This window comes from Alexandromys fortis, unplaced genomic scaffold (genome assembly GCF_014885135.2).
Source record: "Alexandromys fortis isolate MF-2015 unplaced genomic scaffold, M_Fortis_MF-2015_v1.1 scaffold_81, whole genome shotgun sequence".
NCBI lineage: Eukaryota > Metazoa > Chordata > Mammalia > Rodentia > Cricetidae > Alexandromys > Alexandromys fortis.
Window position 1 is genome coordinate 340,174 of NW_026067960.1, and position 27,880 is coordinate 368,053.

General features: G+C 46.5%; 1 long non-coding RNA gene across 1 annotated transcript in view; it reads right to left on the reverse strand.

The window, feature by feature from the left end:
• Window positions 1-5,223: 5,223 nt before the first annotated feature.
• LOC126508010 (uncharacterized) overlaps window positions 5,224-27,880 on the reverse strand; it is a 533,853-nt gene continuing 511,196 nt past the window's right edge. The window contains exon 3 of the long non-coding RNA XR_007593695.1: window positions 5,224-5,958. This is a non-coding gene — a long non-coding RNA (uncharacterized lncRNA). The remainder of the gene's footprint in view (window positions 5,959-27,880) is intronic.

Genomic DNA, 27,880 nt, shown 5'->3' on the forward strand with positions numbered 1-27,880 from the left:
TGTCCTCCAGAGATTGTGTTTGAACGCTTGATCATCCTTAGTTCAAGGGACTGTTTGAGACTGTAGGATCTTTAGGATATGGGGCTTTCTGGAGGAAGTACGTCATGTGGGGGGTTTGAAGTTTTATAGCCTTGATCCAATTTCTGTTCTCCCTTCCTTCCTTCCTTCCTTCCTTCCTTCCTTCCTTCCTTCCTTCCTTCCTCCCTCCCTCCCTCCCTCCCTCCCTCCCTCCCTCCCTCCCTCCCTCCCTCCCTTCCTTCCTTCCTTCCTTCCGGGCCAGCCTCATGCTCCTGCTGCAGTGTCTTCTCTGCTATGGTAGACCGTGCCTTTTGTAATGTTAAAGCCATAGCGGGCCTTCCTCCCCTAAGATGCTCTTTCTGGGGAAGTGACTGATGGTGGCATCAGGAGCTGAACCTAGAAGAGGGCAGAGCCCCACGCGGACAGTCATAGGGCCCCATGGGGGCAGTCCTAGGATCCCACGTGGGCAGTCATAGGGCCCCGTGGGGACAGTCATAGGGCCCCACCGGGCAGTCATAGTGCACCATGGGGGAAGTCAAGGTCCCACAGAGACAGTCCCCCCAGGTAGGCAGTCATAAGAGCAGGGAATTTGTGAGGGTCAGGGAGAAGATGTAGCTCATTTTAAACTTTTCACGAAGGCAGAGCGAGTGTGTTGGGAACAGAAGGTAGGAAGGGCCGGTTTATGTTTAGACGACATGGTTCTGATGTGGCATCCAGTGTGAGGCAGTGGAAACATGGCCGAGGGTGGACATCTCGGGAGCTGTGAGTCAGCATCAAATCAGATGTCTGGGAAACCCAAGTCGACAGTGCTGTGACCTGTCGTGTGTCAGCCTCAGGCAGGATGTCACCTTCCGTGGATTTTCTGTGGCTACGGCCTTGAGAGGCTGGGACCCTTTGCCTTGGCTAACCTGCTTGTGTGTGTGTGTATGTGTGCCTGTAAGCCTGTCTGCTCGCCTGTATGTGTATCTGTGTCTGCCTGTGTGTAGCCTGTGTGTGCCGGGCATGTGTTTGAGTGTCTGATGCGTGCTGGTGGATACACTGTGTATTATCTGCCCGTGGCTTCTCAAAGTGTCTCCACACCCTGGCCTCCCATGATCCCCTTCCTTTCCCGATATCTGAGCAGGGACCTCACAGGGTCCTTCAGAAGCTCTTGGATTCAGAGTCCCTAGACTCATGAAGCAGGCTGTTTCTCTGAGTGCCACCCTGTGGCACCCCGGGGTGCAGGTGAGCGTTCCTAACACCATTGCCAGGGGCTGTGACAAGCTCTATGGTAATTAACTTTTAATTGAAAAAGAATACCCATTGTCCTTATAAAGCTTTGTGTTGTGGAAAGGCAGCCTAATAGATATAGATTCTTGGGTGGTCCTCACCCCAGCAGCTGAAAGAGTAAAGCAGCGGTTCTCAACCTTCCCGACGCTTCAACCTTTTAACACAGCTCCTCACATCGTGGTGACCCCCAGCGCTTAAATTATTCTGTTGCTACTTCATAACTGGAATTTTGCTTCTGTTATGAGTTATAAAGTAAATGTCTGATATACAGGATATCTGATACTTGACCCTGGCGCACAGATCATTCAAGTCCCTAAAGGGTTGCGACCCACAGGTTGAGAACCACTGGTGTAACAGCCTCACAGCTGTGTGTAGAAATAGAATCTGCATGCGGCATCCTGCAGGTGGCCATGCCAGGCCCCCTGTGAGTGAGTGGGTCCCAGAAGTTGGGACCCTGAAGTGTTGGAAAGGTGAGACACTGGAGAAACATCGGGCCCTGGGCAGATCTGCTAGTGCCTGCCTCTTGTCTGATTGGCATGCTCTTCTCTTGCTTGTGGCCTAGTCTCTCAATTTCATTTCTGCTGCTACGATAAGAACTCTGATAGAAAGCGTGTTAGGGGAGGGTTTTATTTTATTTTAGCTCACAGTCCCAGGTTACAGAGCATGGCCTTGGGGGCATCAGAGTGACTGGTCTCAAAGTAGCTCGTCATGTCAAACCCACCACCAAGAGCAGAGAGAAACGAATGCACGCGCATGTGCTTGCTTTCCTGATGGTGCTCAGCTCGGCTTCTCCGCTCTCAGATGTATCAGGACCCCCTGCCCAGGGAATGATGACGCCCATAGTGGACTGAGTCTTTCCACGTCGTTAACTTAATCACAACAGCCTCCCCTTCCACAGACACACCCAAAGGCCAGTCCAGTGTAGACAGTCCCTCAGTGGGACTCTCTTCAGGTGACTCTAGGTGTGTCAAGTTTGTAATGAAGGTTAGCCATCTCATCAGGCATACAGATGCAGCAACTCTGACTCTCCAGGGGTTTCTTCCAGGCAGGTCTGGTCTGGATGGGCAAGCCAGATGTGCTAATTTCGGGAGCATCCATCTACTGATGACAGATAGAGTTGGGGGCTGGACCTCCCAGGTGCCTTGACTCTCAGAAACTGATCTGGGAGCCGCGTTAACACCGTCTTGCTGGACTTTCAGTTGCTTGTAGCAGACCATGCTTGGGACAGACCACCCCACTGACCTCTCTTTCTCTCTAGCTCCCATGCTCAGGGCTCTACTGTGCTAAGATTCCTTTCTGTGGTCACCCTTGGGCCCACATTCTTCTCTCTGGTGTCACATTTGATAGAACCTGGCCTGAAACATTGCCTGATTCTGAATGTGCATTTGATGAGGATTGGTATTGCCCAACGTTAATCTCATCTTTTCTTTAGATTGTGTATATGTGCATGCACGTGCGCATGTGCACACACACGCGCACACGTGTGTGCATAAAGGTCAGAGGTTGGCTTCCGGTATCTTTCTCAATCAATCTCCACTTGGTATTTTGAAACATGGATTTTCTTGGCCTGGACCTTGTCCATTCATCTAGACTAGCTGGCTAGCTGCAGCTCATCTGTTGGTCTAAACTAACTGGCTAGCGAGCCCCAGGAATCTTCTTCTCATTTCTTTCACCCCAGATCCAAGGTTACAGGTGCATGCTTGCTACACTCTGGGCTTTTTTTTTTTAAACAAAAATAAAAACAAGACATGAGTGTTGGGAATCCAAACCCAGGTCCTCATGCTTGCTAGACACGTACTTTCCTGATAGAGCCATCTCCTTGATCCCTGCTCACCTAATCTGTAAGTGGACACAGCGATTCTGCTGAGTTATCAAAGGACACCTCACTGGAGCCGGCTCAGTGGGCTTATTCTTCGTCAACTCTCGTTTCTGATTACCTTGAATTAGAAAATCAAATTCCGTGCTGATTAATACAGTTTCGAGCAGCAAGCTGGGGATACCGGATATTCCTTACATTAGTGTTATTGAAGATGAAATGCAGAAAGGGATTAAATCCACAAACAAGCTCAAGATTACGTTTTTCTTCTATTAAACCAAATATCAGCGTTTTTTGTTTCAGAAAAAAAATCACATCTCCTGTCACATTAAATCAACGTTAGAATTTTCAGTTTTATTGGCTCTGGTGTTATGTTTGAATATGGTTTGAAAACGTATTCTGGATTTATAGTTATATCAAGGCTGTCAGCATAAGGAGTCTATAACTAGCTTTATGTTTATTTGCACTGAAATTAAATGATAACGAATTTAAAAATTACATTGTGATTTGTTGAGAACATATACAAACTCATGTATGTGCTCACATACACCGCTCTCTAAGGAGACCACTTAGGGCGACGGGAAAAATCTCTCTAGGCTTTGGGGCATCATCAGGAAGTTTTTGATTGACAAAAGATAACCTTATTAAAATAGTGTTTGAGAGCCTAGGCAGTTTGGATGCTCACCTTACTAGACCTGGATGGAGGAGGGTGGTCCTTGGACTTCCCACAGGGCAGAGAACCCTGATTGCTCTTTGGGCTGATGAAGGAGGGGGACGTGATTGGGGAAAGGGGAGGCGGCAGTGGGGAAGAGACAGAAATCTTTAATAAAAAAAAAAAAGATAAAAAAGATAGTGTTTGAGGACAAAGTAGTAAAAGTTGGTTTCTGTAGAATGAATAGGACCCAGAGTAGAGCAGGCGCTCCAGACTGATTGCTGGATAAATGAGTTACACAAAACCCAAACTGAGTTAGCCTTCTATTGCACTGAGCTATGAGGGTCTGTATGTTTGAATGACAGTCCAGCACAGGGCGCAGAAGGCTCAAAGTCCTTTGTGGCTCTGCATACAGGACACGTACTAGTCCCAGTTTTGATGATGGGGCATTCCGAGACAAGGCTTCAGGAGCAGTAGTAGGCCCCAGGAGACCAGAGGAGGTAGGAGGGAAAGGGGGGAATGGGTAAGGTAAGCAAGATTGGGGTTTGAGGGGAATCCCCAGGGGCAATACCAGCCTGGTATGCGGTGACTGGGAAGTTGACCCTGCTTGAGCCTAGGAAGGGGGCTCTTATGCTTCAATTCCAGTCAGTCGCCGGCCCTGGGTGTCAAGAGAGTCTCTCCAGGAGGGCAGGAGGTGGGGACAATGATGACACTGCATGGGAGTAGCTAAAGGGACCCTGGGAAGCATCCACAGGTGTTGAAATAGGAGCGGCAGGGCTGTGTTCCCGGCACCCGGCTGCCCGCATGGCTAGGTTATGCCCCAAAATAATTACATGGAAACTGTATTTTTTTAATCACTGCCTGGCCCATAAGTTCCAGCCTCTTATTGGCTAGCTCTTACATATTGTTCTAACCCATCTCTAATATTCTGTGTAGCCCATGAGCTGGCTTACCAGGGAGGATCTTAACCTGTGTCTGTCTGGAGTGGGAGAATCATGGCGACTCCTCACTCAGCTTCTTTTTCCCAGCATCCTGTTCTGTTTTCTCCGCCTACCTAAGGGTTGGCCTATCAAATGGGCCTAGGCAGTTTCTTTATTAATAAGAAATCACTCCCACATCATTTCCCCTTTTTCTGTTTAAACAAAAAAAAGGCTTTAACTTTAACATAGTAAAATTACATATAACAAAACAGTTATCAAGTAAGAATTACAGTTACAATATTTATATCTATTTTATCTCTTATCATAACTAAGGAAAACTATATTCATTCTTCAACTCCATCAAAGACTCCAGAAGGATATAATACTACCTAAGTAAACAGGAAGTCCAAAACTCTAGACATGACAGAGACATCTCGCTGCCTGGACAGTCACCCAAAGTTCCTCTGTACCATTGGGGCATCCATCTTCGGCCTACAGGCCCATGGTATCCAGAGACATTTCTATGAAGCAGGAATTTCAAAGACAGTTCAGTCATTTTCTGCTGTGTCCTGCAGAATGTCTCGCAGACTCTTTCATGAATCAGGAACCCTGAAAGACCATCTCATCTTTAGGCAAGTTCAGCAGTCCTCTCTCTGCGGGTTCTCTGTGAACAGTTTATGCAACAGTCCAGGCAAGAACAGTTTCTTGCCCAAATGGCTATCAAACTCCATAAGGATCCTCTTCGATGCCCATCTTCTTTTTGAAGTAGCTGGTGCTGCCAGGAGCAGACGTGTCTCCTTGTCATGAAAAGCCCTAAGTTATTAAAACATTTAAAATGCCATATTCTGCAGTCTTTGAAAGATATGAAGAATGCCTATCTAACTGAAAGATATCTCTATATATCTAGAAAATCTAACTAACATGACTAAAAGCTTGACTATTATCCATTAACAACCTATATTTCCTACTTATACATTACATTTTAAAATGAACTACACAATCACAATACCTTAATCAAGATCAAAAATACATATACATATAACAAAATTGACCTTAAAATCCATACCAATGCAAATTATTCATATCTATATCATATCCCCCTTTAAATGTAAAAGAACATTTATAAACAATATATGGGAACATGGGCGTAGTTTTTTCTCTCCAAACTGCTTCCTGCTGAATAGGGGTGCTGTTAATCAGATCGTTTAGGGTGTAACCTGTGGGCCAGGTTCATCTCAGTTGGCAGTTGAGTGAAGTAATTTTTTGAGGGTGTTCACAGCAACCTTTCAGGAGGACATGGTCTATCATACCAAATTGGAATAGAAGAAATCCGCAGGGTCTCATCCTCTGAAAAAACAAAAGGACTTTTCCAAAGCATCATAACCTTAGATCCAAATTTTGAAATCGTAATACCCTTATATCCATTCTGGTTTAGCTTGGCAGCCCATGTAACGAAATGTCTCTCTGTACTTAGCTCCTTCACAGTCAAAAATTTTAAAGAAAACACAATGTACATAATCCAGACTCTCTGTGAATTTTCCATTTTTACGTGGCTTATTTTTACTCTATCACTTTACTCTATTCTGTCTCTTTAAAGACTTTACCCTTTTTCTTTTTAAAACATTAACTTTATTCTTTATATTCTTTTTCTTCTCTTTCCCAAGCCTACGTACATTCATCCAACAATGTGATCCATAAAGGTCTTTTATGTCTGAATCTGTCCTATTGTGAATCTGTAATTTTTTTTTACTATCCAGGAGCACTTCTTAAAATGTTAAGCAATTCTTAAAAACTTAAATTGCACCATGTACAGGTAATACGGTACTGCCTGTGTCCTGCCCAGTCTAAACCTTAACTGCACTGTTATTATGGCAATTACTGTAGTTCCTGCTTGAGGTCAGCACAGTGCAGCATGGAGCAGCCTCATTTGGTGCCCCTGAACCATTCACAGTTCCAGGCACACAGCAGTCCACATTGGAGCCGCAATCAGCAGTTTAATTCTGAGACTGAGTGTGCAGCACAGAAACTCTTTTCATCCAAGTTACAGCCAAATCTGACAGGCAGAGCAGTGCGCAGTCTGAAAATGCATCTCTGTATGGCGGCAGGAATCCGCCATGCTCTTCCGCCTGCCTAAGCCTGATTCTGTCTTCTGCCCAGGTGCAGGCGGGGAGCGCTGAGCCATCGGCATGGTCTCAGAGCACTCTCCTCCGATCCCAAGCGGGAACACAAACATCCAGTCCCATAATTTTTTTGTTTGTTTTAAATTAAGCTCTCTCAGGTTTTTAAGTGGATTTAGCCCATCACGTCTGGGCGCCACTCTGTTGAAATAGGAGCAGCAGGGCTGTGTCCCCGGCACCCGGCCGCCCGCATGGCTAGGTTATGCCCCAAAATAATTACACGGAAACTGTATTTTTTTAATCACTGCCTGGCCCATAAGTTCCAGCCTCTTATTGGCTAGCTCTTACATATTGTTCTAACCATTTCTAATATTCTGTGTAGCCCACGAGCTGGCTTACCAGGGAGGATCTTAACCTGTGTCTGTCTGGAGTGGGAGAATCATGGCGACTCCTCACTCAGCTTCTTTTCCCCAGCATCCTGTTCTGTTTTCTCCGCCTACCTAAGGGTTGGCCTATCAAATGGGCCTAGGCAGTTTCTTTATTAATAAGAAATCACTCCCACATCACACAGGTTGTGCCATCCACGCCCAGGAAATCAGAGTGTTTCGAAAGCTTTGTCCTGCAATGGGGTCAGTGGTTAACTTGTTAATAGGAAAAAGGGTCCTGGGAAGGAAGCTGGCTGCTGAGGTGTAGCCCTTGGAGTCTTCTGAGGCACAAGGCATGCTGGGAATCTGTCCTCACACCATGGGTGTTCCGTAGTACTGGTGCACGCCTTTAATCCCAGCCCTAGAGAGAAATATAAAATGGGAGGAGGCAGATCTCATTCTGAGAGTCCTGGAGGCAGGATCACCATTTTAGACTGAGGTAAAGGTAAGAGCCAGTGGCTGGCTGTTTTGATTTTTTTGACGTTCAGGTTGATTCGTTTATTAAAATACAGATGAAATGTCACTATACTTGACACCTGCCCATCTTATGGGGGAGTCATGCATCTTTTATTTTAGATTATACTTTTTTTATTGTCAGCTTGATACAAACCTAGGCATATGTGGGAAAGAAGAGGGGATCTTAGTTAAGAAAATGCCTCCATAAGATTACCCTGTAACCAAGTGTGTTACAAGGGTGTGAGCGTTTTCTTGTATAGTGATTGATATGGGAGGGTCTAGCCCTTGGGGACCGTGCTACTCCTGGGCTGGTGTTCCTGGGTTGTAGAAGAAAGCAGGCTGAGCAAGTCACAAGGAGCGAGCCTGCCTAGGTTGTCCCTTCATGGCTTCTGCTTCAGTTCCTGCCCTGACTTCCATTCACAATGGACTATAGCAACTGTAGGCTGAAACAAACCCTTTCCTCCCCAAGATGCTTTTGGTCACAGTGTTTATCAAAGCAGCAGAGCCCCTAAGATAAGTCATGGGTCTCTTAGTGTTCGCATGTACTTTTCCCCCTTCCCATGGGGCAGTGGCAAGGTTACTTCCTTCCTTCCAAATGTTGGTTGCTTCCTTGATGCCCGTAGGTAAAAGGACTCAATTTCTCCTTGTGCCCTATTGGCAATTAGTATGTTTCTCAAACCAGCCTGACCGAGGCCGCGGTGGCCTTACTTTTGACCACTGTCCTTTGATAACCGCATGGGAAGTGTCAACACGGCGCCTGGCACAGAGCTTAGGAAAGGCATCTTGAGGCTGGCGCGGGAGCCATCTTTAATGAGAGGCTGTTGCTCAGTGCCCACGTGCGTCGAGAGGAGATGCCGTGACCTCTGCTTCGGTTATGAATTACCCATCGGTTTCGTGTGAATTTCCTGAGCTGCTTCACAAGCCCATCTCCGCACACGCCTCCCGAGCTCGGAAAGCTCCTGGCGCCTCGTCTTTGTATCATTTGACTCTTAGGACTGAAAGCCACATCCTGTTATGTTTGGTTGCTAGGTGGAGAAATGTTATCGTGGGCTTCAGCAATAATTTATCCACAGAGCTCGAGGGCTTGTCATGTTCTCCTGACAGTGAGCCGCGCCACTTTATCAGCTCGCCTGTAAATCAGGCGTGTGTGGGTGCGGATGCCAGCGCTGTTTGATCTCCTGCAGACACTGTAATAATCTGCTTTTGTCTGATTGATTCCTTCACATCAGCGCGCACACTCGGCAAGGCTGGGCGGAGAGGCCTCTGTTTATCTCTGCTGGTCATCTGCTGGAGGCCAACAGGGCACAGAATTCTCTTGGTGGGGAGATGCGAGAGCTTTTGGAATTAGGGCCTTTCCATCATCCCCTCCGAGCTGCTTTCGTTCAATAAATCAATGATAGTGGAATTGAATGCACCGTAAATACCTCAAACCATATCTCTTACAAGAATGTAAGAGTAATTCATAGAAACAGGAAAGGTAACTTTGCGAGAAAGAATTACAGCCCCCGCAAGCTGCCGACACCCAGGGCTCTTTGCTTCGTGGGCTCCCTCCCATCTCACCCCGTGAACTCTGAGAAGAATACAGTTAGGTTGGCGTTTGTTTCCAGAAAGCAGAGGGTGGGGGGTGGGAGGTGGGGGGCAAAGTTCACTAGAACAGATCTCATCTAGACTGATCACTGCTTTTCAACCTAAAAATGATTTTTTTTCCCCTTCTCAGTTTCTGTCAGCTCCTGTTCCTAGTGGGCTGACTTTGGGTGTCAGAGGATGTAGGGTATCGTTTTCTGAGAGCAGGCTGGGTTCTGTCGGGGAAGTTTCATGAGCTGCCCTTCTGCCACCTCACCCCAGGCCCACCCTGTGGGGGACTGCCAATCTTCCTGAGGCCCCCCTCCCCGCCCGCCAAGCCTGGTCCCCGTTTCCAGGACTGCTAATTGCTGAAGGTAGTTTGGAGCATATTCTGGCGTCAGAACTCCCAGGCACCGTGTTGAAATCTGCGAGCTGATAGCTGCTTGGAGCGTGGCAGCGGCTTGCTGTGCAGTGACCTGGGAGCCATCACAGCCGCCTGCGCCTGCCTGGGCTGAAAGCAGAGGTCAGGTTGTATTGTTGAAGTGATTGACTCAAACCCATTGGAGAGGAGGATTTGGTTGTAACTTCTCCCTCTCGAATGCTGGCAAGATGGAATTACATGAAGGAGCCTTCTGTTCAGAAACGAGCATAGCTTTGGGGAGAAAAAGATGACTGGATTTGACAATTTAGAGCATGCACAAACATACAATTAGCCCCATAATGGCAATCAGTCATATTAATGGGCATTTGTACCTAGTGTATGGTAAGAAATATTTTAGGTAGTAACATGTACTAGTGGAGGCAATATAACTATCATTGAAAGAGGAAGAGACAAAACACAGCCCAGGGGCCTAATTCAGCCATTCATTTATGATTTGTCAATAAAGTTTATTGAGACATAGTCATATCTACTTATTTGTATATCCATGATTGCCTTTCCTTCCATCAGCCCAGTTGGGTATTTGAGGCAGGTAGATGCTTATGAAGGTGAAAATAGTTACCCCACTAGAGAAACCGCTCTCCTTCCCGGGTTTCTGTAGTTCCAGACAGCCTGTTGAAATCCTGGCTTTACCCCTTACAAGCTGGGTGACTTTGGGTAAGTTATAGGACCTCTCTGACCATTGGTTTCCTGGTGTCTAGTGTAGGGATCATAGTATAAACTTCCTATTATGGGTTAGTGATCTCATGAGTATTGTGGGATTACCCTCTGTATGCTGTGAGTATGTTTTGTTACCATTGGTTAATAAAGGTGCTGCTTTGGCCTATGGCAGAGCAGAATATAGGTAGTAGGAAAACTAAACTCATTGCAGGGAGAAAGAAGGTGGAGCCAGGCAGATGCCATGTAGTTGCAGAAGGGGGAAGATACTAGAACCTTACTGGTAGGCCGCAGCCTCATAGTGGGACACAAATTAATAGAAATGGGTTAATTTAAGATGTAAGAGCTAGTTAGAAATATTCTTGAATCATTGACCAAACAGTGTTATAATTAATATAGTTTTTGTGCGATTATTTGGGTGTGAGGGGCTGGAAAATGAATGCACAGTCTCTATTTACACATAAACATCATAGAAATGTCCCAGCTATGGAACAGCGTCTCTCCATGTGCCTCGTTACCTGTCCCGTTTTAGCCAGTTGGCACAGACACACCTCGTCTCATCTGGCATTTGTGGCTATGTCTACAGCAGGGTGTGGAAGTGGACACTCTCAGCTCAGAACTCTTGGGAAGGACCAGGCCGAGCTTCAGGCGTCTCTGGCTGTGATACTTTCCCAAGTACTGCAGATACCTCTGAAGACTGAACTGGAAGGTTTTCCAGGCCTGCGGAAACTCACTCTATCTGGCTTCTCTAATTAGAGCAACAGAGGCCCCAGCGCCGGTACAGGCTGATCTATGACACTCTGGAGATGGCATGTCTGCTCTTTACAGTTCCCAGAAGGCTTAGATGTAGTTTCAACAAATTGAAGGTTAAATCACTTGATGACATAACTTTAGGTGAAACCCCAAGTCCTAAAAACTGCAGTTTTGAAATCCACCGATCTCTTCCCTTGCCCTGGCTCAATCAAATTTATTATAGAGTTGGCAAGCTTCGCGCTAGTCATTTCCACTCCACAGGCATGAACAAAGCAGCAGCAGCAGTAACAACAGCAGAAGCAACAGCAGCAGCAGCAGCAGTAATAACAGCAGAAGCAACAACAGCAGTAACAACAGCAGAAGCAACAGCAGCAGCAGTTACCACAACAGCAATAGCACCCACCAAAAAATAGCACACTGGAATGGGCATGGTGGTGTTTCAATAACACTTTATTTACAAAAGCAGGCAGTAGGGTGTAACCACATGGCTTGTGGATCTCCCTCTGCAGTCTCTGCCTTAAGAACATCCTATTCACAGGCTGGAGAGGTGGCTCAGGGATTAAGAGCATGTGTTGCTTTTCCATGTGGCTCACAACCACTGTGACTCCAGCTCCAGGTGGCAGCAGTCCATATCATGGTGGACACCAAGTAGAATGGGGCATCAACAGGAAGAAGCCAGAACGACATACATCTATCAACACACACACACACACACACACACACACACACACACACACACACACACACCAGTGAATGACTTTCTTGGATTAGGATCTGCTTTCCACAGCCTCATCTCCTCCCTGTGCTTTAGGCAAACATCAGATCCAACAAGCAATCCACCCTTAGATCTGAGCCCTCAGGACCTGACAGTTTCTGGGAAAGCCCTCACACCCAAGCAGGGGTGCGCTTCACTATTCTCCTAGGTGTGTTTTAAAGTCAATAATATTATCATGTTAATAGACTCAGTAGTTACAGGGTGTATCTGGGCAGTGAGGAGACTGCTCCTACAGATGGAGTCAGGGACTTCACAAAGGACTTGGGAGAGCTACTGTCCTTTCTTCCACCATTGTGAGTGGGTCAGTTCCTTTTCCGTTGCTCTGACAGAGCACCATGAGCAAAAGGAACTTGGGAAGGAAAGGGTTTATTTCAGTTTACAGTCCCACATCACAGTCCATCATCGAAGGAATTCCGGGAAGGCAGAGATTGAGCGAGGCCACGGAGGAGTGTTTTCTCCTGCCTTGCTCCACTCTGTTTTCCTATACACCCCAGACCCACTTTCCCAGGGTGGGCACTGCCCACAATGGGCTGGCCTGTCCCACATCAGCCATCATTCAAGATAATGCCCCTACCAGCCAGTTACACAGAGACTTTTCTTGTTTAAGATCCCATCTTCACAGATGGCCACATCTTGTGTCAAGCTGACTATAGTCTCCTAAATCCTGTCCGCAGGGATGTAATTCCTCCAAAAAGGCTGCATCACCACCCCAAATGATGCCATCAGATGGGGATCAAGTATTCGAATATCTCAGGCTATGTGGAGCACTTCTTTTTTGATCTACCACAGTGAGTGTGCAGTGCAGGGCTAGCAACCTTGAAGCAAAGGGAACTGGCTGCTCCTGCACACCAAACAGTACCCTGATTTTGGGCTTCTTACATTCCAGGACCATGAGCAATAAATTCATGTTGTTTCCAAATTACTTAGTCTAAGGTAAGACTAAATAGAGACATAATAGAGACATACAGAGACAGGACCGCACCTTATAATCCCCTCCCCCCTTGCCCAAAGTGTCAGACCCCAAGGAGCAGAGAGGAATAAAGCATCACCCAGTTAGGACCACACTGCCCACTGTTTGTCTCGTTGCTGGGACTAGAGATATCTGATTGACTTCAGTATGTCCTGTTTCTTTGTTCCTTCACTATTTCATCTGGAAACATGGTGGACCAGCAAAAGACTACAGTTCCCAGCAGCCTTTGAGCTGGTTGCTAGAATGTGTTCAGAAGTGATCATTTGATGCTTTCAGGGTGGAGTTGCTTCCTGTAGTCTCCCTCCCCTCCCCCATTAGACTACAGAACTGAGTGGTAGGGTTGGGAGCAGACCCCCAGCCCACGATAAACCCTGTGTTGAGAGAGGCAGTGAACAAGACCCAGAGATGTGACACCTGGTGTCACAGAGCTGTGGAATAGGCCATGCGGCTGGCCTGTGAGCTGTCATAGGGAAGTCTTTTTCTTTAGGCCGCCACTGTTTTGTCCCTGCTCCATCAAACAGAGCAGTGTCTTGATTTGTAGGATGTTTAAATTCCCTGCCCAGAAAAGCTATGCAGTCAACCTTTTTGATATTTATGTAAGCCTGAAAGCAAAATTAAAGTGGCTTATATAATATGCTCAGAACAGAGCTGCATACAGTCAGTGTGCAAGCAAAATGCTTGCCTTGGAAGCGTGGGGACTGAGATCTTCAGAGGGGCAGGAGCGGTAGCATGCTTGCAGCCCTAGCATGCTTGCAGCCCTAGCATGGGGACTGAGATCTTCAGAGGGGCAGGAGAGGTAGCATGCTTGCAGCCCTAGCATGGGGAGGTGGAGACGGGCACCACCCTAGCCCACTCTGGGAACTCCTGGCCAGTGAATGGCTCAGCCTCATGAAACAAGGTGCACAGTGCCTGGGGAAATGACCCCTGAGGTTGACCTCTGGCCTCCACACACGCAGGCGCACAAACATGCACACACGTGTCTAGAACCCTTAAAGTTCAAATGAAGCTTCCAAGTCACATCTGGAAGGGTCTGAGGGTCAGGCTCGGATTACTCCTGGGACTGTAAGCTCCCTGACGGGAAAGCCACTCTTCTTGAGCTGTGGCTGTGACCCACAGCCTCCTGACAGGCAAGTGCTGCCCTGCCCGGTCACTGCATGTAAGTGTCGCTGGGGATTTGTTCTTCGTGGGTGCGGAATACCTCTTGGCCTTAACCATTTGCTCTCTGAGAACTTCAGAAACCACCCCCAGCTCTAATACTGCAGGGATCTCTAAGCTGGGAAGCGGTTCCCTACCTCTCTGAGATCTTCCTGTTTTGCAGGAATTAGCAGGACCCAGAAAGACACGGGTAGACAGATACCACATTCGTGAGAATTAACTGAGACGGGCTTAGGCTTTGTTATGATTTGAATGTGAGAAGCTTCCCGAGGGTTTCTGAAAACTTGTTCTCCAGCTGGCATGTTGCATTTTGCGGAGAGGATTGTGGAACCTTCTGGAGATGTCACCTCACTAGGGAAAGTGAGTCACTAGGGGCAGGACTTGAGGTTTGATAGCCAGGCCCTACTTCCGGTCTGCTTCTGCTCCATGATCCACCGAGGTCCCAGGACACATAGCCAAGAGAGGGACAGAGGCTTCCAAGCCCTGCAGCTAGTGCCCTGGTAGCCCTGTGTGCCTTTGAAACATTTTAGAACTGGGAATCAATGATCCCTGCCTCCTTCAAAGTAAGCTTTTGTGCTGAGGAGGTAGTTTAGTTGGTAAAGTGCTTGTCCAGCATGCATGGAGCCCTGGGTTTGAGCCCCAGAATCAAAGACACTGGGCATGGTGGTGCAGGTCTGTAATCCCAGTGCTCAAGAGGTGGAGATTAGAGTTCAAAGCTATCCTCAGTTGCTGTTCTGGTCGCCTTTCTGCTGTGATAAAACACTCTGAAAACAACTTGGAGAGGAAAAGGTTTATTTCGTCTTAAACTTTCAGGTCACAGTTCATCAGTGAGGGAAGTAAGGGCAGGAAGTCAAGTAGGGCAGGAAGCAGAAACCACGGAAGATGGCTTTGTTTGTTCTGATATCAATGATGGTCCAGTGTGACTGTGTGAGCATCAGACTCAACGTCCTTCACACCCGTCTGTGTGTACCACATCCACCCACTTGCATGCACATGCGCAGATCACACACTGCCATTCCAGTGAGCATGACCGACACATTGTCGTTTACCAATCCAGAGGCAGGAGTGTGTGCTTAGAGACCACGGGCCTCCAGTGCATTCTGGGTGGTAATAGGCCTGCAGATCCCGGGTTGGCATTGGCTCCTTTGTACTGTGTGAGGCAGATGATGTCTTGGGCTAGGTGCGGTTCATGCTCTGGAATTCTGCACAGGAAGGAGTGCAGAGATGAAAGTATAGGGGGGACCACGAGGATCCTGGACAAGAAGTGTTGAGGAAATGTGACTTGAGGAGGAAGTTCCTGGGAGGGGAAGGTTGAAAGGGGGCGGAGACTCAGGAGGAGTGAGAGGCGGTAGGTGGTACCCTGCTGCTTTGCATGTTAATTTAAAAAGCAAAAAGACAAATAAAATCAACAATATACTTATGAGAAGGAATTTTGAAGACATGAAAAAGCACTTGGTCTCCCGATCTAACCCCTGGGCATGGAGCAGACCGAAAAGGAAGGAATGGAGGACCAGCAGGCGGGGTTCCTGAGCACAGAGGCTGGCATAGGCTTCTCAGCCTCCTTCCACAGCCTCCTTGAACAAACACTGACCTTTTAGCTCGTCCCCGAGTGTCACTAGCGGCGGCATCTCCAGTAATGAGAGGAAAACAGAAGCACTAAAGCTTTCTTATCATGTTTAACGAGGGCCAAGTTTTTCTCCACATTTGTTTGAAAACCCCAAACATGACTTTTAAATCAAAAAGGAAAATCTGATCACTTTGTGTCTGCCTGTGGCTCTGAACTCCAGAGCTGAGCCTTTAAAGGGACCATCATGATGACAAAGGGGTGTGTCTGTGACCCCCCCACATCACCACATGATGACAAAGGGGTGTGTCTGTGACCCCCCACATCACCACATGATGACAAAGGGTGTCTGTGACCCCCATCGTCACATGATGACAAAGGGGTGTGTCTGTGATCCCCCCCCCACATCATCACATGATGACAAAGGGTGTCTGTGCCCCCCATCATCACATGATGACAAAGGGTGTCTGTGACCCCCCCACATCATCATATGATGACAAAGGGTGTCTGTGACCGCCCTCCCTGCCCACATTTGTGTTTATTCTCCTCCCCCATGCTGCCAGGTTCCCTGTTCTCTGCCCTGCATGTTCTCTGTAGTCTCAGAGATGCTTCATGTTGGGGACATCCCTTGGGGACATCCCTCAATGGTTATCATTATTTGCCTATCTTGGGGAAAACACAGAGTGAGACAAGAAAGAAATGTGTATGAAAACAGCACATAAGGGTTTTATTTTTAAAATTGTGTGTATGTGTGTGTGGTGTGTTTGTGTGTAGTGTGTATTTTTGTGTGTGGTATGTGTGTTTGTGTATGTGTGTGGTGTATTGTGTTGTGTGTGTGGTGTGTTTGTGTGTGTGTGTGAGGTGTGTATGTGTGTGTGTGATGTGTGTGTGTATGCCTATGGGTACAGTGCCCATCGGAGGCCAGAAGAGGGTGTTGGATGCCTTGGAGCTGGAATCATAGGAAGGGGTGAACCACCATCGTGGGTGCCAGGAACTGAACTCATGTCTTCTGCAAGAACAGCAAGAGCTCTTAACAGCTGACCCATTGTCCCACAACCTCATAAGTGCTTTTAGCTGATGAAAGTCATGGGCTGCTCGACCTTCTAGTGCGGAGACATTGCTTTAGATTAAATGGGAACTGTCAACAAAACATCTACTGCTTAGAACAGCTTTGTTTTCAGTCTGGGGAGAAGTGCTGACCGTGTAGTCATGAGGACCCGAGCCGGTTCACCCAGCACCCACAGAGAAGGCTGGCAGGCAATGAAGTGCCTCTAATCTCAAACCTCGTGCGCAGAGACAGGAGGGTTCTGACTCCCCAACAAGCTCAGCCAGATTGGTGAGCTCTAAGTTGTGGATGGATTTTTCTTTGGACTGCCAGCTTATGAAAAACGACATGGAGACTTAGTATGAATTATGAAAACTTGGCCTTGGTTTAGGCTTGTCCCACTAGCCCTTATAACTTAAATTAACGCATAATTTAAAATTTACATTCTTTTACACGGTTTGGTTACCTTTACGGTGCACTGCCCATCCCGCTTCCTCAACATCTGGCTGGTGCCTCCGCCTTTCTTCTTCCCAGAGTTCTCTCTGTCATAAAGTCCTATACCTCCTGCCTGGCTATTGGCCATTCAGCTCTTTGTTAAACCAATCACAGTGACACATCTTCACACAGTGTGAAGGAACATTCCACAGCACCAAATTCAGTGAGACATTCTGTTTCAGAAGCTAGAGAGTGATGGAGGACAGCACTGATGTTGACCTCTGCCCTCCACATATCAGTGCACACACATGTATCCCCAGGTGTACACATGTATCCACGGGAACTCATACATACACCACACAGATCCCCATCCCCACACTATTCCCTTTTCCGTGTGAGATTATTAAAAGCCCCATTTTGAGCTGGCCTTTGCTGAAAACCAAGGGAAGATAAAAGCATTTGTATTTATCCCTCTCCTCTAGCTCTGTTTGTCATTCTGCTCACAAGCCTGTCGTACGTCTTGCATCTGGGTGACATAACACCCATCTGTGCTTTAGAGCAGAACATTTTGTTTCCGACTTTGAGATCTGGCAGGGGATCCACTGTGGCTGACAGGGGGAAGGTTGAAGGTCACCGAGCAGAAGGAGGGGGCCAGAGGCTTCAGGATCACACAGTCAGTTCCCGGGGACATGGCCCTAGGGACACAGGGAGGGAGTCTGTGTCCTGTCAGACACACAGAGTTCACAGCCACTCAGACAGAAGACACAGTTCTGATTCTGACCTCTGGTTTTTCTAAATTCCTGTCTTGTGATTTAAAACCAGGTTTCTCTAGGCTGGGGGCAAAGATCAATGGTGAAACACTTGCCTATGATATATCAGCCTCTGGGTTCACTTACTATTCATCCCTCCAAGTCCCCACACAACAGAAGGCGCCTTTGAAATCTAGTTCATTCCCAGAATGAGTGGAAGCATCTCTTATTCGCTTCCATTAATCCACTACCTTTTATTGCATCACCACTGAATTTAATTGAGGCTTTGATACTACACGGAGACAGTATTCCTACTGCTCAGAACTTGCATTGTCTTAAGAATATGAGGCTGGGGCTGCAAAGATGGCTCAGCAGTTAAGAGGGCTTGCTTCTCTTCCAAGAGGACAAGATCTATGTCTAGAGGTTCACAATCACCTGTAACTTTGGGTACAGGGGAGCAGATACTTTCTTCTGGCCTCTGTGGCCACTGCACTTATATGGCGTGCACTTAGATTTGCACACATACCCTTAAACAGAAACAGAGACAAACATGTAAAAGGGCTATAAGGTAGGACCACATAAAAAATGGCATACACGAAAAAGACATCACTAAGTAATTAAATATAATAATTTAGATGCTGAGAGAACAGAAATTAATATATAAAATCAAGGGGCCATTAAAAGAATCTGATAAACCTGTAATTAAGCTTCTCTTTAATTAAGCTCCAAATTTCTCCCTGAGATTTCTGATAACCAAAGAGTAAAGGGGCTGGGTGAAAGCTGGTTCATAATGCTCACGACTAGGAAAACCCAAGTTCCAGCTCTTGGACTGTAAAGCATCCCATAAGCTCAAGTCTGGAAAGGCATCTCATGTAGGGGCATGGAGGAAGAGATAGCTAAACACACTCATGCGATCATTCTTTGTAGCATGGTTCAGTAAAAGCCAGAGTTGTGACATTAAGAGGACTTGGCAGGAGACATCCTGTAACAGGTAAGTCTGCTGTGCTGCATGGTGACGTAGATGTCATGCGTTTTGTGGAGGGATTGCTCCCTTGCGTGGATGTGGTGCACGCACCTGTCTGAGGTGGAGCAGGCGCAGGTGAGCCCTGCAAGCTCTCACCTGGGAACCCTGAGATCATGTGTGATACTTAGGGAAGCCTCTGACCTCTAGGGTAAATGAATGTTTTCATCCACTGGGATTGCTTAATTTAGGAGTGACGTTGTCAAGGTTTTCCAGGCTGAGGATTAAGTGTTTGGCCCTGATTGAGACTTGTCCACTCAGGCAGGGCTCAGAGCTGTTAATATGCCCTGGGCGGAATGTTCAACATTGTGTCATGCCTCAATCTCCTTAATCATTGCTAATGGTGATGATAAAAATAACGCTGTTCAAGGCAGAGGGGTTTAAGTCAAGACAGCGACTGTGACTTGTAGCATTCAGAACATGACAAGAGAAGAAAACCCAGGCTGGAGGAATGGCTTCTATTTCTGGCTTTGTCCAAATTATCAGAAGTGAGCCTGGGGATGTTTTTAATGTCTTTATTTTTCATAATTAGTTAAGTGAGGCTTTCGTCATGGCTTTCAAACTGTTACCCCCTTAGAACATCCTCAGCAACATCATCACCATCCTCATATTAGCATTCTCCTCCTTCTCTTCATCTTCCTCTTCCTCCTTGTCCTCAGCAGCACCAGTAGCAACCCATCTTCAGCATCCTGCTCTCCTTCCTTCTCTTCAGCATCCCCAGAATCACTATTACAGTATCATCAGCAGTATCATCCTCAGTGTCCCTCTCATTTGCATCCTCAGCATCCTCATTCTTACCCTCAGAATCTCCAGCATCCTCATTGTGGTGGTTTGAATGAGAATAGCCACCACAGACTCATACATTTGAATTCTTGATCCCAAGTGGAATTGTTTAAGAAGGATTGGGAGATGTGGTCTTTTTGGAGACTGAGTATCACTAAGGGCAGACTTTGAGGTTTTAAAAGCCTATTCCAGGGCCAGTTAGCACTCTTTCTTTGCCTCATAGTTATTATTTCAAGATGTAAGCTCTCAGCTGCTGCTCTAGCACCATGTTTGCCTGTTTGCTGCCAAACTCCCACCATAATGGTCATGGACTCACCCTTTGGAACCATGAGTCGCATCAAATGCTTTCTTCTATAAGCTGCCTTGGTCATGGTGTCTTTTCACAGCAATAGAAAAGTAACTAAGACACTCGGGTCCATCCTTAGCATTACCACCACTACCAACAGCAGCAGTAGGGAACTAAGGGGAAATTCAGTGTCCTTGGTCCCCACTTTAGATCTGTTGAGCCATAGACTCTGGTTTTGGGGAAGTTCTGAAATTCCCCTGGGGCATATTGATATTTACTAAGTACAGGGATGGCGGGGTTGCCTGTATACAGTAGGTTAGTATGAAAATGGCCCAACCTTCCATTCCTCTTCACAGCCACACCATTTGCATGCTCCTTTTGGGAAGTAGTGCCTACTTCCTCAGCTGTTGAGTGCTTGCTTGAGCCAAAGATGAGGTCAAAGTGATGAGATACTATTTATGAGCAACTTGGTTTCCTAGGTTTCTTTTTTATTTCTACACCTGTCTCTCAGTTTCTCAGAGCTGTACACAACCAAGAGAGCAAACTTGGGCTACTTTGCTAGAAGATGAAACTCATATGAGACACATCTTTGTTCTTCCCTTACAGGCTAGCTTAGGCTAACACCTCCTGATCAACTTTCCAGTTGAATTTGAGAGCTCAGGTGATATTAGCAGAGCCTGACCTGGTCCCAAGGACACCTGAGCTAACTCACAGACTTTACATACTCTAAGGGGTATTGTTGCAAGGTTCTGGGGTCTTTAAATACATAGACTTATCACTGAGTTAATGCACAGACTTGATACACAGAAAGGGGTATTGATGCAAGGTTCTGGGGGCTTTATACACATAGAACTATCATGGTATCAGGTAAATGACAGAAGACTGAGATTCTACTTTTCTTTCTTTTAGTTTGTAAAATTCCACATCATAAATGATGAATTCAGCAAGTACTGTGGTGGCATACCATCTTGACGAAATGTGTCTTCTCTACTGAGCCTTCATTCTCCCAAGGAGAGGGAAGCCTGTTTAATTCTTAGTTAGTTATAGGTAATCTAGGTCAATACATTTAGGCCATGTTTATGCCAGTTATCCAAATGTGAGTGTAGCTCTGCTCTTCTCATGGAGCATGGTGAGATGGCCTTTTTCTATTTCCATTAGGTTAAACATGGTCACCTGACAGCTTTTAGCCAATGCAGTGTGAGCAAACATGAGTCACTTCCGAGTAAAAGTGAATAATTGTTTGTGTTCCACAGTTTGCATTCTATTTTCCTGCCCCCCACCCCAGTTATGGAAGGATGTGGTAGAACATCAGACTCTTAATGGGTTCAAGCCCCATGTTGGGTGCCATTTGTAGACAGAAGTTTCTGTCCTGCCTAGTCCTGCAGTCATTCCGTTCCAAAGAAACACACAGAGGTTTGTATTAATTATAAACAGTTTGGTCTATTAGGTCAGGTTTATTGTTAACTTAATCAACCTATAATTCTTATCTATGTTTAGCCATATGACTTGGTACTTTTTCCCAGTAAGGCATTCTCATCTTGCTTCCTCCATGTCTGGCTGGTAATTGCATCTCTGCCTTTCCTTTTCCAAGAATTTTTAACCAGTATCATCTGGTTCCCCTGCCTATACTTCCTGCCTGGCTACTGGTCAATCAGCATTTTTTAAACCAATATGAGTGACAAATCTTTACTGTGTACAAGAGTATTACCCATAACAAGGATGCACTGATGGACTGTTGCCATGACACTGGGGTAGCTCAAATACTGATTTTCCACACAGGGACAATGTCCAGAGAGAGTTTTCATTAGACCTGAATTGGGCTTTTCAAGAGTAAAAGTAAACTTTCATTTCTAGCTGTGTGGATTGGGTCCTGGTTACCCCAGAGGGTTGGTATCCCTCACCCTAATGGATATACTAGAAATTCTTGTTGATAAGACTCTTCTGGGCACAAAACTTGGTGCCTCATTTGAGCTCCAGAGAGTCAGTCCCAGCATTTCCATCCATGTAGGGATAACTGCTGCCTCAGAGTATGCCTGGAGGATCTTCCTGGGGAGATGTGGACAGGTGACTGTGACCTCAGGTAGAAAGGGTCTGGACAGATCAAAGACATGATTCTGTCTAGGTCCAGCCACTGATTATGGCTACTTACAGAAGTGTAGGTGAATAAAAACATCAGCGTATCACAGAAAAGTCCAGCCCAGTACGGTTGATGACTCCTGAGAGCCACATCACTGTGTCCCAAGCCTGATAAGTCATTTACTCTTCCAAGACTTGCATCTTGTGGTTGGAATCTAAGGTTATGTCTCTGGTGACCCTCCCCTCCCTTTATGAGGAAGTTTTGACAGCCCCATTCCCCTAGAGCTAGCTTTGCTTACTCTGTTGCCATGACTACAAGGGTTGGGATAAGGCATGTGGGGGTCACTAGAGCAATCTCTGCTCCATGTTGCTGCAGACCATGGTTGTTTATTCTACAATGAAGGTGTGAGTTTCGGGACTCTGTCTGTGCTTTGGCAGGTCTAAAATTCAAGGTCTTTCCCTAGAAAGACTTCCATCCCCCAACATTTTACTGTGTTTGCTTGGTTTATTCAGCCTCCCCTTCTCTTATTGGGTGTGGTAGCAAACTTGTGCGCCCACTCACACATTCTAAAGTTGCCTTTTCCTGGATTTTGCGAAACTCCTAAGCTAAACTTTGACGCCTTTGTCCTTTTGCAGTAAGCTCTGCTGCAAGTAAAACATAGTAAACTCTGCTTTGAACAGAGAATTCGGGGAGGGAACAAACAGGAATTACACATGCTTTGCTTAATATATCAAAATATTTCCCTCCCACATCAGAATGCAGATGTTTGCCTAATAGGATCTCTTCTTGGAACTTCAACAGATAAAACCATGAATTAACCTGGAAAGAATTTGGCTTTCCTTGTGAGAATTCAACAGCTTTGGTTCATAAGGCAAGCTCCGGGTCTAGAGAGCTTGGGACACTCACCTGGACTGAGTTGGCCCTTGTGAAAATGTAACTTGTTCATCTGGACATATTTAAAATTTATGTATTTAATGGGTATGGGTATTTTGTCTGCATGCATATCTGTGTGTGACATGTATACAGTGTCCATGGATACTGGAAGAGGGCATCAGATTCTCTGGTCTGGAGTTATTGGTGGTTACAAACCACTTTATAGGTGCTAGGACCTAAATCTGGGCCCTCTGCAAGAGCAGCCAGTGCTTTTAATCTCAGCCATCTGTCCGGCCCTTATGACGTAACCTTTGAAATATGGTGTTACTAACAGACGTTTCCACACAGGAGAAGCATGGCTATTTTTACGTAACTATTATGAGAAAATAAGAGCAGCTGAGTCCAGAAATGAGCTTTTAGTGGATACAAAGCAGAACACAAGTCAGGATTGATCAATGGCCCTTGTTTGAAGGCTCCTAACAGTGACGTCTGAACACTGATTCCCTCTAGTTTTGAGAGTCGCATTCTATGAAGAATGTGTCCAGGCTGAACTCCAGGGCCCAGGAGTGATTTGAGGGAACCAAGATGCTTCATTCTCTGGGCTGGGTTCCTTGGTTCAATGACTTGAGTTTATGTGTGTCAAGACCTGGGTGTCCACCCATCACTTTCCACGTCCTTTCTACCTCTTCGGTTTTACCTGGTATTGCTTTTAGGTTTTTCTTTTGCCCTTTCTTCTTCTCTTCCTTGCTTCTCCTCCTCCTTTCTCTTCTTCTTCCTTCTTCTTCCTTCTCCTCTTCTTCCTTCCCCTCTTCCTTCTTCCCAAAGCAAAATCTTGGGAGAAACAGATCACACACACAGTGACCATGACCATGGCTGGTAATGTGGCTCTGGCTGTAGCTTCTAGGGGACATGTGAAAATGCCTATAGCTGATTTTGGTTAAAGGAATCTGAGAGAAGTTAGACTCCGGACAAAGGATTGCCCATCTCCGAACGTGAGTACACCCAAGGGCGTGAAATGCTGAGTCCAAAGCTCATTAAAACGAAACCAAACCCAGAGCACATTCAATGTAATCTCCCTCAAGGAATGTGAACTATTTGAATGTGCTGCTAGTGTTTTATATAGGAAGCAGGAGGTGTGTGTGTGTGCGCGCGCGTGTGCGCGCACGCACGTGAATGTTCAGTTATGCGTGGAGGGGGATACGGAGGGGTACCTGCATGTGAACACAAAAAGCCAACTCAATTGCTCTGCACCTTGTCTTTCTCACAGGATCTCTCAGTTTCACCCAAGAGTACACTTGGCTAGGTGGCCTGACCAGTGAGCCCTCAAGATCTCTCTTTGCTTCCCTGACATGGGGATTACCAGCACCTGACTGCTTGATTGATGTTTGAGTTCTGGGGATTTAATTCTGGTCTTCATGCTTATATGCCAGCCCTTTCCTGATCGAGCCAACTCCCTAGCCTCAAGCCTTTTCTCTCTCTCTCTCTCTCTTTTTTTTTTTTAATCAGAAGGATTCCCAAACCGGAACCATAAATGCAAGACTGAGTAGCGCCCTCCTTAGGAGGGCACAGGCTCTGCATCACACCTCTTTGTTAAGGATGCACAACACATGCTCACTTCCTTTACTTCTTTTGCCATCCTGACACCTGCTGATAAGTGGTTTTGTGAGTTCCCTAGTCCCAGGGTTGGTAAACTAGGAACCACAAGGCAAGCCTAACAGGCCGTCTATTCTCACAATCATCGTCGGAACTCAGTCACTCTGTAAACTTCCAGCACCATTTGTGTGTGTGTGTGTGTGTTCTGTTTATGTATTCCTAAATAGTTGCAAAGGAGACTACATGACATGTAAATCAAAACCGTTTCCACTCTGGCCCTTTATAGAAAACATTTTCTGGGGCCAGCAAGATGGCTCTACAGGTGAAGGCATTTGCTGCCAAGCCTGATGACTTGAGCTCCATCCCTGGAACCTGCATGGCGGGAGGAGAGAAGCAATTCCTGCAGTGCAGCATGTCCTCTGACCTCCACACAGCCTTCCCCGAAAATACCTAAGTAAATAAAGAAACAAGTGAGTAAATCAGGGAGCTGAAGTGATGGCTCAGGGGTCTTATCCACTGGCTGCTCTTCCAGAGGATTCAGGTTTGGTTCCCAGCACCCACATGGTGGCTCACAACTGTCTGTAACTCCACTTACAAGGAACCCAGTGCCCTCTTATGGCCTCTGAGACACTGCACACATGTGATGCAAGACAGACCTGCAGACAAAACACCCCCACACATAAAAATAAATAAATCTTTAAAAATAAGATAAATAAATAGACAATAAAAAAGGAAAAAAAAAAACTCTGCTGATCCTCTATGGAGTTTGTTGAGTTTATTGTTAGCTTTGGCCTTTGGACTCATTAGTCTAGATAGGAAATGACTTTCAATCACAAAGGCCAAAGTAAATTTCAATTAGGGACCCAGGCTCACTCAATACTTTTCTGTATTGATCACTACAATGGAACAGAGATAGGATCCCCAACTGAAGCATGATAAGCATTTTTACTTAGAATCAGTAGCATGAACTCTAGTGAAAGTCAACACAGCTCATTATTCCCCCTCTGCGAGTGATGCATTCCCATCAGGACCAGCTTCACTTGTAGCCACGGATGCATTCCTATCAGGACTGGCTTACCTGTAGTCATGGATGCATTCCCATCAGCACCTGCTTCACTTGTAGCCACGGATGCATTCCCATCAGAACTGGCTTCACTTGTAGCCACGGATGCATTCCCATCAGAACTGGCTTCACCTGTAGTCATGGATGCGTTCCCATCAGCACCGGCTTCACTTGTAGCCAGGGATGCATTCCCATCAGGACTGGCTTCATATTAGCTATGCATTTAATGAGGACAGTGCCACCAGCTTTGGACTTTTCAGATCATTTGTCTTAGATGAGATAAAGAATGGGAAATAGACTTCTTAACCAATTCAGTTTAGTGCTCAGACACCAAATGAAACGAACACTGGGACTCTGCTTTGCTTGGTTCAATGGTTCAGTGCAGAGATCAGCAAAAATTATTTGTAAATGGTGAGGCAGATTCTTTTGTTTTGTTTTGCTTTTTGAGACAGGGTTTTCCTGTTTACCCCTCATTTTCCTGGAACTAGCTCAGTAGACCAGGTTGGCCTTGGACTCATAAAGATCTGTTTTCTCTGCTGGAATTAAAGACGCGCACCACCACTACCAGGCTTTTTTTTTTTTTTTTAAAGATTTATTATTTTTGTGTACATTGATGTTTTGTCTGTGTGAGGGTGTCAGGTCCCCTGCAACTGGAGTTATAGACAGCTGTGAGCTGCCATTGGGTGCTGGGACTTGAACCTGGGTCCTCCAGAAGATTGGCCAGTGTTCCTAACCTCTGAGCCATCTTTTTGACTCCGAGGGCTGGATGGTCTCCATTCTACCTGTACAGAACCATGTTGGCGCGGAGTGAAAGCCATTGCAGATTGGAGGTAAACAAGTGGCTGTGCCCTCATGCTAATAAAACACTACTATAAAAAAGAAAGTAAACTAGACCTCCACCCCTCACCTGCAGATGGCGCTCTGCAAGTCCTCACTGGGGGTGGAGGTAGCTGAGGCACCAAACAAGGCTGAGTGACACTTACCTGATACCGTCTCACTTCCCACCGTCACTCAGTACCATTCTGGTCAGTATATTCTCCTGAAGGACAGCACAGTTGCCAGGGGACAAACTTGGACACTGGTACAGACTTGGAAGCCATTGTGACATTTACTTTGTGACCATTGCAAAAAACACACTCTCAGTACCTCAGATGTTGACACCGCCTTTGGGAAGGATGACAATTGTTTATGCCTCAAGTTGATCAGACATATGGCAAGTTCCTTGGCACAGTGCCTCGCTTACCATAAAAATATCAGTCGCTTCTTGCTGTCCCCCACCAGCTGAAGGTGCCCTGTGGACAGGCTTGCTTCAAGCTGTGAAGCACTGGAAGGTAGTGGACCCTAGAGATGCAGCTGAGATCGCCACAATGCACAGGGCAGTTTCTACCACAAAGGACTTTCCAGGCCTAGTTATTAATAACACAGCCAAGAGAGAGTGGCTGGTTAGAGTGGATGAGGCGATGGATGTGGCTCACCGGAGCAATCATGGTTAATAGGGTGAGGCTTGGCTTGGCTCTGCCGCTGGGGAACTCAGCCTCAGAAGGACACACGCCACGCCCCCTTCCCAGGTTGTACCCGTGCCGGGAAACAGCCAGAGCAGCAATTCTGAGAAGGACAGGGGCTCTTACATAACCTTTCCTCTCGTTGTTAGGGAGTCTGGATATTTCGCAGATGCTCACCTGGGTCTCTGATTCATGCCCGATGGCAATCTCTAACGAACCATCAGATGAACAGATTCTGCTAACACATTGGGGACACAGAGCGTGAAAACTTAGCAAGTCTCAGGAGATGAGGTGAGGGACGGGGTGGCAGAAAACAGACCCATTGCCATTTTGATAGACAGCCCTTCGTCACCACAGCTTTGCTACCTAAACACACCTCCACCAGTTTCACGACTAAGAACGTGAGCAGCCATTATAACCTATGATGGAATCCAGCGGCTCACACAGCCTTTCTTCCCACCCCTGGGGCCCTTTATTTGAGATATTATTTGGTTCCGTTTTCCTTTCTAATCCTCTCTGCTTCTCTTCAGTGTGTGTGTGTGTGTGTGTGACCACAATTGTAGTTTCAGTAAATAAAACGGCTGCTTGATAACGTGGAATGGCCCAGCGCTTAACTCTGCCCTTGGAGATCCTTTACATCAAACCAGCCATCAAAAAGTGGTGCTGATAAAATCTGTCATCCGGGGTTTCCTACAAAAGAATTACAGTGGAGAAATGGCCGGATCGATACTATGGATTTTCACGGCTGGGGCTGGTGGTCCGATTGCTGTGAGACACTCAGGCAGATAAAAGGGCACGGCTGCCACTCCGTCACAGACTGCTGAGTCAGCACAAAGCCAGGCAGGTATTTATAGGCTGGAGCGACACAGAATGATCACCTTGCAGTGCCCGGCTCGTGTTCCCT